Source organism: Rattus norvegicus, chromosome 10 (assembly GCF_021556685.1).
Source record: "Rattus norvegicus strain SHRSP/BbbUtx chromosome 10, alternate assembly SHRSP_T2T, whole genome shotgun sequence".
NCBI classification, from domain to species: domain Eukaryota; kingdom Metazoa; phylum Chordata; class Mammalia; order Rodentia; family Muridae; genus Rattus; species Rattus norvegicus.
The window spans coordinates 212,767-226,209 of record NC_141543.1 but is presented as its reverse complement, the minus strand read 5'-3'; positions in this window follow the sequence as shown (position 1 = coordinate 226,209).

The window sequence follows — 13,443 nt, the reverse complement described above, 5'->3', positions numbered from 1 at the left end:
AATCAGTATTTCTATGCGAATTCAGTGAGTTCCCAATGGGACATGCTAATATGAGTCTGCTTTTCAATATATAGCAACATTTTTTTTTTGGTTCTTTTTTTCGGAGCTGGGGATCGAACCCAGGGCCTTGCGCTTCCTAGGTAAGCGCTCTACCACTGAGCTAAATCCCCAGCCCCATATAGCAACATTTTAAGGAACGGAATCTAAGTATCATGGTGAATTCAGTAGGTTCCCAATAGGATTCGCATGTAATAAACTTGTTATTCAAGATAGAGCAACGTTTTAACGACTGAAACACTGTATCCTTGTGAATTCCGTTAGTTCCCAGTAGCAGGATCTTGTAATATGTGTACTTTTAAAAATTTATCAAAATTTGGTGAGCCGAATCTCAGTAACTTAGTGAATTCGGTTAGTTCCCAGTAGGTCGCAGTAGTAATAAGTGGACTGTTTGGGATATAGAAAAATTTTCCCGAATGGAATCAAAATTTCTAGGCGAATTCAGTGACTTCCCAGTGGGACATGCTTGTATGAGTGTGCTTTTCAATATATAGCAACATTTGAAGGAACGGAATCTAAGTATCATGGTGAATTCAGTAGGTTCCGAATAGGATACGCATGTAATAAGCTTGTTATTCAAGATAGAGCAACGTTTTAACGAACTGAAACACTGTTCTTTTGTGAATTAAGTTATTTCCCAGTAGCAGGATCTTGTAATATGTGTACTTTTAAAGATTAATCAAAATTTGGTGAGCTGAATCTCAATAACGTGGAATATTCGGTTAGTTCCCAATAGACCGCAGTAGTAATAAATAGTCTTTTCAGGATATAGAAAAATTTTCATGAATGGAATCAATATTTCTAGGCGAATTCAGTGAGTTCCCATGGGACATGCTTGTATGAGTGTGCTTTTCAATATATAGCAACATTGTAAGGAACGGAATCTAAATATAATGGTGAATTCAGTTGGTTCCCAATAGGATTCGCATGTATTAAGCTTGTTATTCAAGATAGAGCAACGTTTTAACGAACTGAAACACTGTTCCCTTGTGAATTCACTTAGTTCCCAGTAGCAGGCTCTTGTAATTGTGTGCTTTTAAAGATTTATCAAAATTTGTTGAGCCGAATTTCAGTAACTTGGTGAATTCAATTAGTTCCCAATAGGCCGCAGAGGTAATAAGTGGACTATTCGGGATATAGAAAAATATTCGAGAATGGAATCAAAATTTCTAGGCGAATTCAGTGAGTTCCCGATGGGACACGCTTGTATGAGTGTGCTTTTCAATATATAGCAACATTTTAAGGAACGGAATCTAAATATCATGGTGAATTCAGTAGGTTCCCAATAGGATTCGCATGTATTATACTTGTTATTCAAGATAGAGCAATGTTTTAACGCATTGAAACACTGTTTCTAGGTGAATTCCGTTAGTTCCCAGTACCAGGCTCTTGTAATATGTGTACTTTTAAAAACTTAACAAAATTTGGTGAGACGATCTCAGTAACTTGGTGAATTCGGTTAGTTCCCAATAGGCCGCAGTAGTAATAAGTGGACTGTTCCGGGATATAGAAAAATTTTCACAAATGGAATCAAAATTTGTAGGCGAATTCTTTGAGTTCCAAATGGGACATGCTTGTATGAGTGTGCTTTTCAATATATAGCAACATTTTAAGGAACGGAATCTAAGTATCTTGGTGAATTCAGTAGGTTCCCAATAGGATTCGCATGTAATAACCTGTTATTCAAGATAGAGCAATGTTTTATCGAACTGAAACACTGTTTCTTTGTGAATTCAGTAAGGCCCAGGAGCAGGCTCTTGTAATTGTGTGCTTTTAAAGATTTATCATAATTTGGTTAGCCGAATCTCAGTAACTTGGTGATTTCGGTTAGTTCCCAATAGGCCGCAGTAGTATAAGTTGACTGTTCGGGATATAGAAAAATTTTCACGAAGGGAATAAAAATTTCTAGGCGAATTCAGGTAGTTCCAAATGGGACATCCTTGTATGAGTGAGCTTTTAAATATATAGCAACATTTTAAGGAGCGGAATCTAAGTATCATGGTGAATTCAGTAGGTCCCAATAGGATTCACAAGTATTAAGCTTGTTATTCAAGATAGAGCAACGTTTTAACGTACTCAAACACTGTTTCTTTGTGAATTTAGTTAGTTCCCTGTAGCAGGCTCTTGTAATATGTGTACTTTTAAAGATTTATCAGTATTTCCTGAGCCGAATCTCAGTAACTTCGTGAATTCGGGTAGTTCCAAATAGGCCGCAGTAGTAATAAGTGGACTGTTCGGGATATAGAAAAATTTTAACGAATGGAATCAAAATTTCTAGGCGAATTCAGTGAGTTCCCAATGGGACATGCTTGTATGAGTGTGCTTTTCAATATATAGCAACATTTTAAGGAACGGATTCTAAGTATCATGGTGAATTCAGTCGGTTCCCAATAGGATTCGCATTTAATAAGCTTGTTATTCAAGATAGAGCAACGTTTTAACGAACTGAAGCACTGTTTCTTTGAATTCAGTTAGTTCCCAGTAGCAGGCTCTTGTAATATGTATACTTTAAAGATTTATCAAAATTTGGTGAGCCGAATCTCACATACTTCGTGAATTCAGTTTCTTCCAGTAGGGCTCAGTAGTAATAAGTGGACTGTTCGGGATATAGAAAAATTTTCACGAAGGGAATCAAAATTTCTAGGCGAATTCAGGGAGTTCCAAATGGGACATGCTTGTATGAGTGTGCTTTTCAATATATAGCAACATTTTAAGGAACGGATTCTAAGTATCATGGTGAATTCAATAGGTTCCCAATAGGATTCGCATGTAATAAGCTTGTTATTCAAGAGAGGGCAACGTTTTAACGAACTGAAACACTGTTTCATTGTGAATTCAGTTAGTTCCTAGTAGCAGGCTCTTGTAATTTTGTGCTTTTAAAGATTTATCAAAATTTGGTGTGCAGAATCTCAGTAACTTGGTGAATTCAGTTTCTTCCCAATAGAGTTCAGTAGTAATAAGTGGACTGTTCGGGTTATAGAAAAATTTTCATGAATGAAATCAAAATTTCTAGGCGAATTCAGGGAGTTCCCAATGGGACATGCTTGTATGAGTGTGCTTTTCAATATATAGCAACATTTTAAGGAACGGAATCTAAGTATCATGGTGAATTCAGTAGGTTCCCAATAGGAATCACATTTAATAAGCTTGTTATTCAAGATAGAACAATGTTTTAACGAACTGAAGCACTGTTTCTTTGAATTCAGTTAGTTCCCAGTAGAAGGCTCTTGTAATATGTGTACTTTTACAGATTTATCAAAATTTCCTGAGCCGAATCTCAGTAACTTCGTGAATTCCGGTATTTCTAAAAGGCCGGAGTAGTAATAAGTGGACTGTTCGGGATATAGAAAAATTTTCATGAATGGAATGAAAATTTCTAGGCGAATTCAGTGAGTTCCCAATGGGACATGCTTGTATGAGTGTGCTTTTCAATATATAGCAACATTTTAAGGAACGGATTCTAAGTATCACGGTGAATTCAGGAGGTTCCCAATAGGATTCGCATGTAATAAGCTTGTTATTCAAGATAGAGCAATGTTTTATCGAACTGAAACACTGTTTCTTTGTGAATTCAGTAAGGCCCAGGAGCAGGCTCTTGTAATTGTGTGCTTTTAAAGATTTATCAAAATTTGGTTAGCCGAATCTCAGTAACTTGGTGATTTCGGTTAGTTCCCAATAGGCCGCAGTAGTAATAAGTGGACTCTTCGGGATATAGAAAAATTTTCACGAATGGAATCAAAATTTCTAGGCGAATTCAGTGAGTTCCCAATGGGACATGCTTGTATGAGTGTGCTTTTCAATATATAGCAACATTTTAAGTAACGGAATCTAAGTATCATGGTGAATTCAGTAGATCTCCAATAGGATTCACAAGTAATAAGCTAGTTATTCAAGATAGAGCAACGTTTTAACGAACTGAAACACTGTTTCTTTGTGAATTCAGTTAGTTCCCAGTAGCAGGCTCTTGTAATATGTGTACTTTAAAGATTTATCAAAATTTGGTGAGCCGAATCTGAGTAACATGGTGAATTCGGTTAGTTCCCAATAGGCCGCAGTAGTAAATAGTGGACTCTTCGGGATATAGAAAAATTTTGACGAATGGAATCAAAATTTCTAGGCGAATTCAGTGAGTTCCCAATGGGACATGCTTGTATGAGTGTGTTTTTCAATATATAGCAACAGTTTAACGAACGGAATCTAAGTATCATGGTGAATTCAGTAGGTTCCCAATAGGATTCGCATGTCATAGGCTTGTTATTCAAGTTAGAGCAACGTTTTAACGAACTGAAGCACTGTTTCTTTGAATTCAGTTAGTTCCCAGTAGCAGGCTCTTGTAATATGTATACTTTTAAAGATTTATCAAAATTTGTTGAGCCGAATCTCACATACTTCGTGAATTCAGTTTCCCAGGTAGGTCTCAGTAGTAATAAGTGGACGGTTCGGGATATAGAAAAATTTTCAGGAATGGAATCCAAATTTCTAGGCAAATTCAGGGAGTTCCAAATGGGACATGCTTGTATGAGTGTGCTTTTCAATATATAGCAACAGTTTAACGAACGGAATCTAAGTACCATGGTGAATTCAGTAGGTTCCCAATAGGATTCGCATGTAATAAGCATGTTATTCAAGATAGAGCAACGTTTTAACGAACTGAAGCACTGTTTCTTTGTGAATTCAGTTAGTTCCCAGTACAGGCTCTTGTAATATGTGTACTTTTAAGGATTTATCAAAATTTGGTGAGCCGAATCTCAGTAACTTTGTGACTTCACTTAGTTCCCAATAGGCCGCAATAGTAATAAGTGGACTGTTCGGGATATCGAAAAATTTTCACGAATGGAATGACAATTTCTATGCGAATTCAGTGAGTTCCCAATGGGACATGCTTGTATGAGTGTGCTTTTCAATATATAGCAACATTTTAAGGAACGAATTCTAAGTATCATGTTGAATGCAGTAGATTCCCAATAGGATTCCCATGTAATTAGCTTGTTATTCAAGATAGAGCAATGTTTTATCGAACTGAAACACTGTTTCTTTGTGAATTCAGTAAGGCCCAGTAGCAGGCTCTTGTAATTGTGTGCTTTTAAAGATTTATCAAAATTTGGTGAGCCGAATCTGAGTAACATGGTGAATTCGGTTAGTTCCCAGTAGGTCGCAGTAGTAATAAGTGGACTGTTCGGGATATAGAAAAATTTTCACGAATGGAATCAAAATTTCTAGGCGAATTCAATGAGTTCCCAATGGGACATGCTTGTATGAGTGTGCTTTTCAATATATAGCAACATTTTAAGGAACGGATTCTAAGTATCATGGTGAATTCAGTAGGTTCCCAATAGGAATCGCATGTAATAAGCTTGTTGTCAAGATTGAGCAACGTTTTAACGAACTGAAACACGGTTTCTTTGTGAATTCAATTAGATCCCAGTAGCAGTCTCTTGTAATATGTGTACTTTTAAAGGTTTATCAAAATTTGTTGACCCAAATCTCAGTAACTTGGTGAATTCAGTTAGTTCCCAATAGACCGCAGTAGTAATAAGTGGACTGTACGGGGTATAGAAAAATTTTCACGAATGGAAACAAAATTTCTAGGGTTATTCAGTGAGTTCCCAATGGGACATGCGTGTTTGAGTGTGCTTTTCAATATATATCAACATTTTAAGGAACGGAATCTAAGTATCATTGTGAATTCAGTAGGTTCCCAATAGGATTCGCATGTAATAAGCTTGTTATTCAAGATAGAGCAACGTTTTAACGACTGAAACACTGTATCCTTGTGAATTCAGTTAGTTCCCAGTAGCAGGCTCTTGTAATATGTGTACTTTTAAAGATTTATCAAAATTTGGTGAGCCGAATCTCAGTAACTTAGTGAATTCGGTTAGTTCCCAATAGGCCGCAGTAGTAATAAGTGGACTGTTTGGGATATAGAAAAATTTTCCCGAATGGAATCAAAATTTCTAGGCGAATTCAGTGTCTTCCCAGTGGGACATGCTTGTATGAGTGTGCTTTTCAATATATAGCAACATTTGAAGGAACGGAATCTAAGTATCATGGTGAATTCAGTAGGTTCCGAATAGGATACGCATGTAATAAGCTTGTTATTCAAGATAGAGCAACGTTTTAACGAACTGAAACACTGTTCTTTTGTGAATTAAGTTATTTCCCAGTAGCAGGATCTTGTAATATGTGTACTTTTAAAGATTAATCAAATTTGGTGAGCTGAATCTCAATAACGTGGAATATTCGGTTAGTTCCCAGTAGGCCGCAGTAGTAATAAATAGTCTTTTCAGGATATACAAAAATTTTCATGAATGGAATCAATATTTCTAGGCGAATTCAGTGAGTTCCCATGGGACATGCTTGTACGAGCGTGCTTTTCAATATATAGCAACATTTTAAGGAACGGAATCTAAATATAATGGTGAATTCAGTTGGTTCCCAGTAGGATTCGCATGTATTAAGCTTGTTATTCAAGATAGAGCAACGTTTTAACGAACTGAAACACTGTTCCCTTGTGAATTCACTTAGTTCCCAGTAGCAGGCTCTTGTAATATGTGTACTTTTAAAGATTTGTCAAAATTTCCTGGGCCGAATCAGAATAACTTGGTAAATTCGGTTAGTTCCCATAGGCCCCAGTAGTAATAAGTGGACTGTTTGGGATATAAAAAAAATTTCACGAATGGAATCAAAATTTCCAGGCGAATTCAGTGAGTTCCCAATGGGACATGCTTATATGAGTGTGCTTTTCAATATATAGCAACATTTTAAGGGACGGAATCTAAGTATCATGGTGAATTCAGTAGGTTCCCAATAGGATTCACATGTAATGAGCTTGTTATTCAAGAAAGAGCAAAGTTTTAACCAACTGAAACACTGTTTCTTTGTGAATTCAGTTAGTACCCAGTAGCAGGCTCTTGTAATATGTGTACTTTTAAAGATTTATCAAAATTTGTTGAGCCGAATTTCAGTAACTTGGTGAATTCAATTAGTTCCCAAGGGGCCGCAGAGGTAATAAGTGGACTATTCGGGATATAGAAAAATATTCGAGAATGGAATCAAAATTTCTAGGCGAATTCAGTGAGTTCCCGATGGGACACGCTTGTATGAGTGTGCTTTTCAATATATAGCAACATTTTAAGGAACGGAATCTAAATATCATGGTGAATTCAGTAGGTTCCCAATAGGATTCGCATGTATTATACTTGTTATTCAAGATAGAGCAATGTTTTAACGCATTGAAACACTGTTTCTTTGTGAATTCCGTTAGTTCCCAGTACCAGGCTCTTGTAATATGTGTACTTTTAAAAACTTAACAAAATTTGGTGAGACGATCTCAGTAACTTGGTTAATTCGGTTAGTTCCCAATAGGCCGCAGTAGTAATAAGTGGACTGTTCCGGGATATAGAAAAATTTTCACGAATGGAATCAAAATTTGTAGGCGAATTCTTTGAGTTCCAAATGGGACATGCTTGTATGAGTGTGCTTTTCAATATATAGCAACATTTTAAGGAACGGTATCTAAGTATCATTGTGAATTCAATAGGTTCCAAATAGGATTGGCATGTAATAAGCTTGTTATTCAAGATAGAGCAACGTTTTAACGGAGTGAAACACTGTTTCTTTGTGAATTCAGTTATTTCCCTGTAGCAGGCTCTTGTAATGTGTGTACTTTTAAAGATTTTTCAAAATTTGGTTAGCCAAATCTCAGTAATTGGTGAATTCGGTTAGTTCCCAATAGGCCGCAGTAGTAATAAGTGGACTCTTCGGGATATAGAAATATTTTCACGAATGGAATCAAAATTTCTAGGTGAATTCAGTGAGTTCTCAATGGGACATGCTTGTATGAGTGTGCTTTTCAATATATAGCAACATTTTAAGGAACGGAATCTAAGTATCTCGGTGAATTCAGTAGGTTCCCAGTAGGATTCGCATGTATTATACTTGTTATTCAAGATAGAGCAACGTTTTAACGAAATGAAACTCTGTTTCTTTGTGAATTCAGTTAGTTCCCAGTAGCAGGCTCTTGTAATATGTGTACTTTTAAAGATTTACCAAAATTTGGTGAGCCGAATTTCAGTAACTTGGTGAATTCAATTAGTTCCCAATAGGCCGCAGAGGTAATAAGTGGACTATTCGGGATATAGAAAAATATTCGAGAATGGAATCAAAATTTCTAGGAGAATTCAGTGAGTTCCCAATGGGACATGCTAATATGAGTCTGCTTTTCAATATATAGCAACATTTTAAGGAACGGAATCTAAGAATCATGGTGAATTCAGTAGGTACACAATAGGATTCACATGTAATAAGCTTGTTGTCAAGATTGAGCAACGTTTTAACGAACTGAAACACGGTTTCTTTGTGAATTCAATTAGATCCCAGTAGCAGTCTCTTGTAATATGTGTACTTTTAAAGGTTTATCAAAATTTGGTGACCCAAATCTCAGTAACTTGGTGAATTCAGTTAGTTCCCAATAGACCGCAGTAGTAATAAGTGGACTGTTCGGGGTATAGAAAAATTTTCACGAATGGAAACAAAATTTCTAGGGTTATTCAGTGAGTTCTCAATGGGACATGCGTGTTTGAGTGTGCTTTTCAATATATAGCAACATTTTAAGGAACGGAATCTAAGTATCATTGTGAATTCAGTAGGTTCCCAATAGGATTCGCATGTAATAAGCTTGTTATTCAAGATAGAGCAACGTTTTAACGACTGAAACACTGTATCCTTGTGAATTCAGTTAGTTCCCAGTAGCAGGATCTTGTAATATGTGTACTTTTAAAGATTTATCAAAATTTGGTGAGCCGAATCTCAGTAACGTAGTGAATTCGGTTAGTTCCCAATAGGTCGCAGTAATAATAAGTGGACTGTTTGGGATATAGAAAAATTTTCCCGAATGGAATCAAAATTTCTAGGCGAATTCAGTGACTTCCCAGTGGGACATGCTTGTATGAGTGTGCTTTTCAATATATAGCAACATTTGAAGGAACGGAATCTAACTATCATGGTGAATTCAGTAGGTTCCGAATAGGAAACGCATGTAATAAGCTTGTTATTCAAGATAGAGCAACGTTTTAACGAACTGAAACACTGTTCTTTTGTGAATTAAGTTAGTTCCCAGTAGCAGGATCTTGTAATATGTGTACTTTTAAAGATTAATCAAAATTTGGTGAGCTGAATCTCAATAACGTGGAATATTCGGTTAGTTCCCAATAGGCCGCAGTAGTAATAAATAGTCTTTTCAGGATATAGAAAAATTTTCATGAATGGAATCAATATTTCTAGGCGAATTCAGTGATTTCCCATGGGACATGCTTGTATGAGCGTGCTTTTCAATATATAGCAACATTGTAAGGAACGGAATCTAAATATAATGGTGAATCAGTTGGTTCCCAATAGGATTCGCATGTATTAAGCTTGTTATTCAAGATAGAGCAACGTTTTAACGAACTGAAACACTGTTCCCTTGTGAATTCACTTAGTTCCCAGTAGCAGGCTCTTGTAATATGTGTACTTTTAAAGATTTATCAAAATTTCCTGGGCCGAATCAGAATAACTTGGTAAATTCGGTTAGTTCCCATAGGCCGCAGTAGTAATAAGTGGACTGTTTGGGATATAAAAAAAATTTCACGAATGGAATCAAAATTTCCAGGCGAATTCAGTGAGTTCCCAATGGGACATGCTTATATGAGTGTGCTTTTCAATATATAGCAACATTTTAAGGGACGGAATCTAAGTATCATGGTGAATTCAGTAGGTTCCCAATAGGATTCACATGTAATGAGCTTGTTATTCAAGAAAGAGCAAAGTTTTAACCAACTGAAACACTGTTTCTTTGTGAATTCAGTTAGTACCCAGTAGCAGGCTCTTGTAATATGTGTACTTTTAAAGATTTATCAAAATTTGTTGAGCCGAATTTCAGTAACTTGGTGAATTCAATTAGTTCCCAAGGGGCCGCAGAGGTAATAAGTGGACTATTCGGGATATAGAAAAATATTCGAGAATGGAATCAAAATTTCTAGGCGAATTCAGTGAGTTCCCGATGGGACACGCTTGTATGAGTGTGCTTTTCAATATATAGCAACATTTTAAGGAACGGAATCTAAGTATCATGGTGAATTCAGTAGGTTCCCAATAGGATTCGCATGTAATAAGCTTGTTATTCAAGATAGAGCAACGTTTTAACGAACTGAAACACTGTTTCTTTGTGAATACAATGAGTTCCCAGTAGCAGGCTCTTGTAATATGTGTACTTTTAAAGATTTATCAAAATTTCCTGAGCCGAATCTGAGTAACTTGGTGTATTCGGTTAGTTCCCAGTAGGCCGCAGTAGTAATAAGTGGACTGTTCGGGATATAGAAAAATATTCGAGAATGGAATCAAAATTTCTAGGCGAATTCAGTGAGTTCCCGATGGGACACGCTTGTATGAGTCTGCTTTTCAATATATAGCAACATTTTAAGGAACGGAATATAAATATCATGGTGAATTCAGTAGGTTCCCAATAGGATTCGCATGTATTATACTTGTTATTCAAGATAGAGCAATGTTTTAATGCATTGAAACACTGTTTCTTTGTGAATTCCGTTAGTTCCCAGTACCAGGCTCTTGTAATATGTGTACTTTTAAAAACTTAACAAAATTTGGTGAGACGATCTCAGTAACTTGGTTAATTCGGTTAGTTCCCAATAGGCCGCAGTAGTAATAAGTGGACTGTTCCGGGATATAGAAAAATTTTCACGAATGGAATCAAAATTTGTAGGCGAATTCTTTGAGTTCCAAATGGGACATGCTTGTATGAGTGTGCTTTTCAATATATAGCAACATTTTAAGGAACGGTATCTAAGTATCATTGTGAATTCAATAGGTTCCAAATAGGATTGGCATGTAATAAGCTTGTTATTCAAGATAGAGCAACGTTTTAACGGAGTGAAACACTGTTTCTTTGTGAATTCAGTTATTTCCCTGTAGCAGGCTCTTGTAATGTGTGTACTTTTAAAGATTTACCAAAATTTGGTTAGCCGAATCTCAGTAATTGGTGAATTCGGTTAGTTCCCAATAGGCCGCAGTAGTAATAAGTGGACTCTTCGGGATATAGAAATATTTTCACGAATGGAATCAAAATTTCTAGGTGAATTCAGTGAGTTCTCAATGGGACATGCTTGTATGAGTGTGCTTTTCAATATATAGCAACATTTTAAGGAACGGAATCTAAGTATCTCGGTGAATTCAGTAGGTTCCCAGTAGGATTCGCATGTATTATACTTGTTATTCAAGATAGAGCAACGTTTTAACGAAATGAAACTCTGTTTCTTTGTGAATTCAGTTAGTTCCCAGTAGCAGGCTCTTGTAATATGTGTACTTTTAAAGATTTACCAAAATTTGGTGAGCCGAATTTCAGTAACTTGGTGAATTCAATTAGTTCCCAATAGGCCGCAGAGGTAATAAGTGGACTATTCGGGATATAGAAAAATATTCGAGAATGGAATCAAAATTTCTAGGCGAATTCAGTGAGTTCCCGATGGGACATGCTTGTATGAGTTCGCTTTTCAGTATATATCAACATTTTAAGGAACGGAATCTAAGTATCATGGTGAATTCATTAGGTTCCCAATAGGATTCGCATGTAATAATCTTGTTATTCAAGATAGAGCAACGTTTTAACGAACTGAAACACTGTTTCTTTGTGAATTCAATTAGTTCCCAGTAGCAGGCTCTTGTAATATGTGTACTTTTAAAGATTTATCAAAATTTCCTGAGCCGAATCTGAGTAACTTGGTGTATTCGGTTAGTTCCCAGTAGGCCGCAGTAGTAATAAGTGGACTGTTCGGGATATAGAAAAATTTTCACGAATGGAATCAGTATTTCTAGGCGAATTCAGTGAGTTCCCATGGGACAAGCTAGTATGAGTCTGCTTTTCAATATATAGCAACATTTTAAGGAACGGAATCTAAGTATCATGGTGAATTCAGTAGGTACCCAATAGGATTCTCATGTAATAAGCTTGTTATCAAGATAGAGCAATGTTTTAACGAACTGAAACACTGTTTCTTTGAGAATACAATTAGTTCCCAGTAGCAGGCTATTGTAATATGTGTACTTTTAAAGATTTATCAAAATTTCCTGAGCCGAATCTGAGTAACTTGGTGTATTCGGTTAGTGCCCAGCAGGCCGCAGTAGTAATAAGTGGACTGTTCGGAATATAGAAAAATTTTCACGAATGGAATCAGTATTTCTAGGAGAATTCAGTGAGTTCCCAATGGGACATGCTAATATGAGTCTGCTTTTCAATATATAGCAACATTTTAAGGAACGGAATCTAAGTATCATGGTGAATTCAGAAGGTACCCAATAGGATTCACATGTAATAAGCTTGTTGTCAAGATTGAGCAACGTTTTAACGAACTGAAACACGGTTTCTTTTTTGAATTCAATTAGTTCCCAGTAGCAGGCTCTTGTAATATGTGTACTTTTAAAAATTTATCAAAATTTGGTGACCCAAATCTCAGTAACTTGGTGAATTCAGTTAGTTCCCAATAGACCGCAGTAGTAATAAGTGGACTGTTCGGGGTATAGAAAAGTTTTCATGAATGGAATCAGAATTTCTAGATGAATTCAGTGGGTTCCCAATGGGACATGCTTGTATGAGTGTGCTTTTCTATATATAGGAACATTTTAAGGAACGGAATCTAAGTATCATTGTGAATTCAGTAGGTTCCCAATAGGATTCGCATGTAATAAGCTTGTTATTCAAGGTAGAGCAACGTTTTAACGAACTGAAACACTGTTTCTTTGTGAATTCGGTTAGTTGCCAGTAGCAGGCTCTTGTAATATGTGTACTTTTAAAGATTTATCAAAATTTGGTGAGCCGAATCTCAGTAACTTAGTGAACTTGGTTACTTCCCAATAGGCCGCAGTAGTAATAAGTGGACTGTTCCGAATATAGAAAAATTTTCACGAATGGAATCAAAATTTCTAGGCGAATTCAGTGAGTTCCCAATGGGACATGCTTGTATGCGTGTGCTTTTCAATATATAGCAACATTTAAAGGAACTGAATCTAAGTATCCTGGTGAATTCAGTAGGTTCCCAATAGGATTCGCATGTAATAAGCTTGTTATTAAAGATAGAGCAACGTTTTAACGACTGAAACACTGTATCCTTGTGAATTCAGTTAGTGACCAGTAGCAGGATCTTGTAATATGTGTACTTTTAAAGATTTATCAAAATTTCCTTAACCCAATCACAGAAAGACATACATGTTATGCACGCATTGATAAGTGGCTTTTAGCCCAAATGCTTGAATTACCCTAGATCCCTAGAACAAACGAAATTCAAGACGGATGATCAATATGTGAATGCTTCACTCCTTCTTTAAATGAGTAAAAAG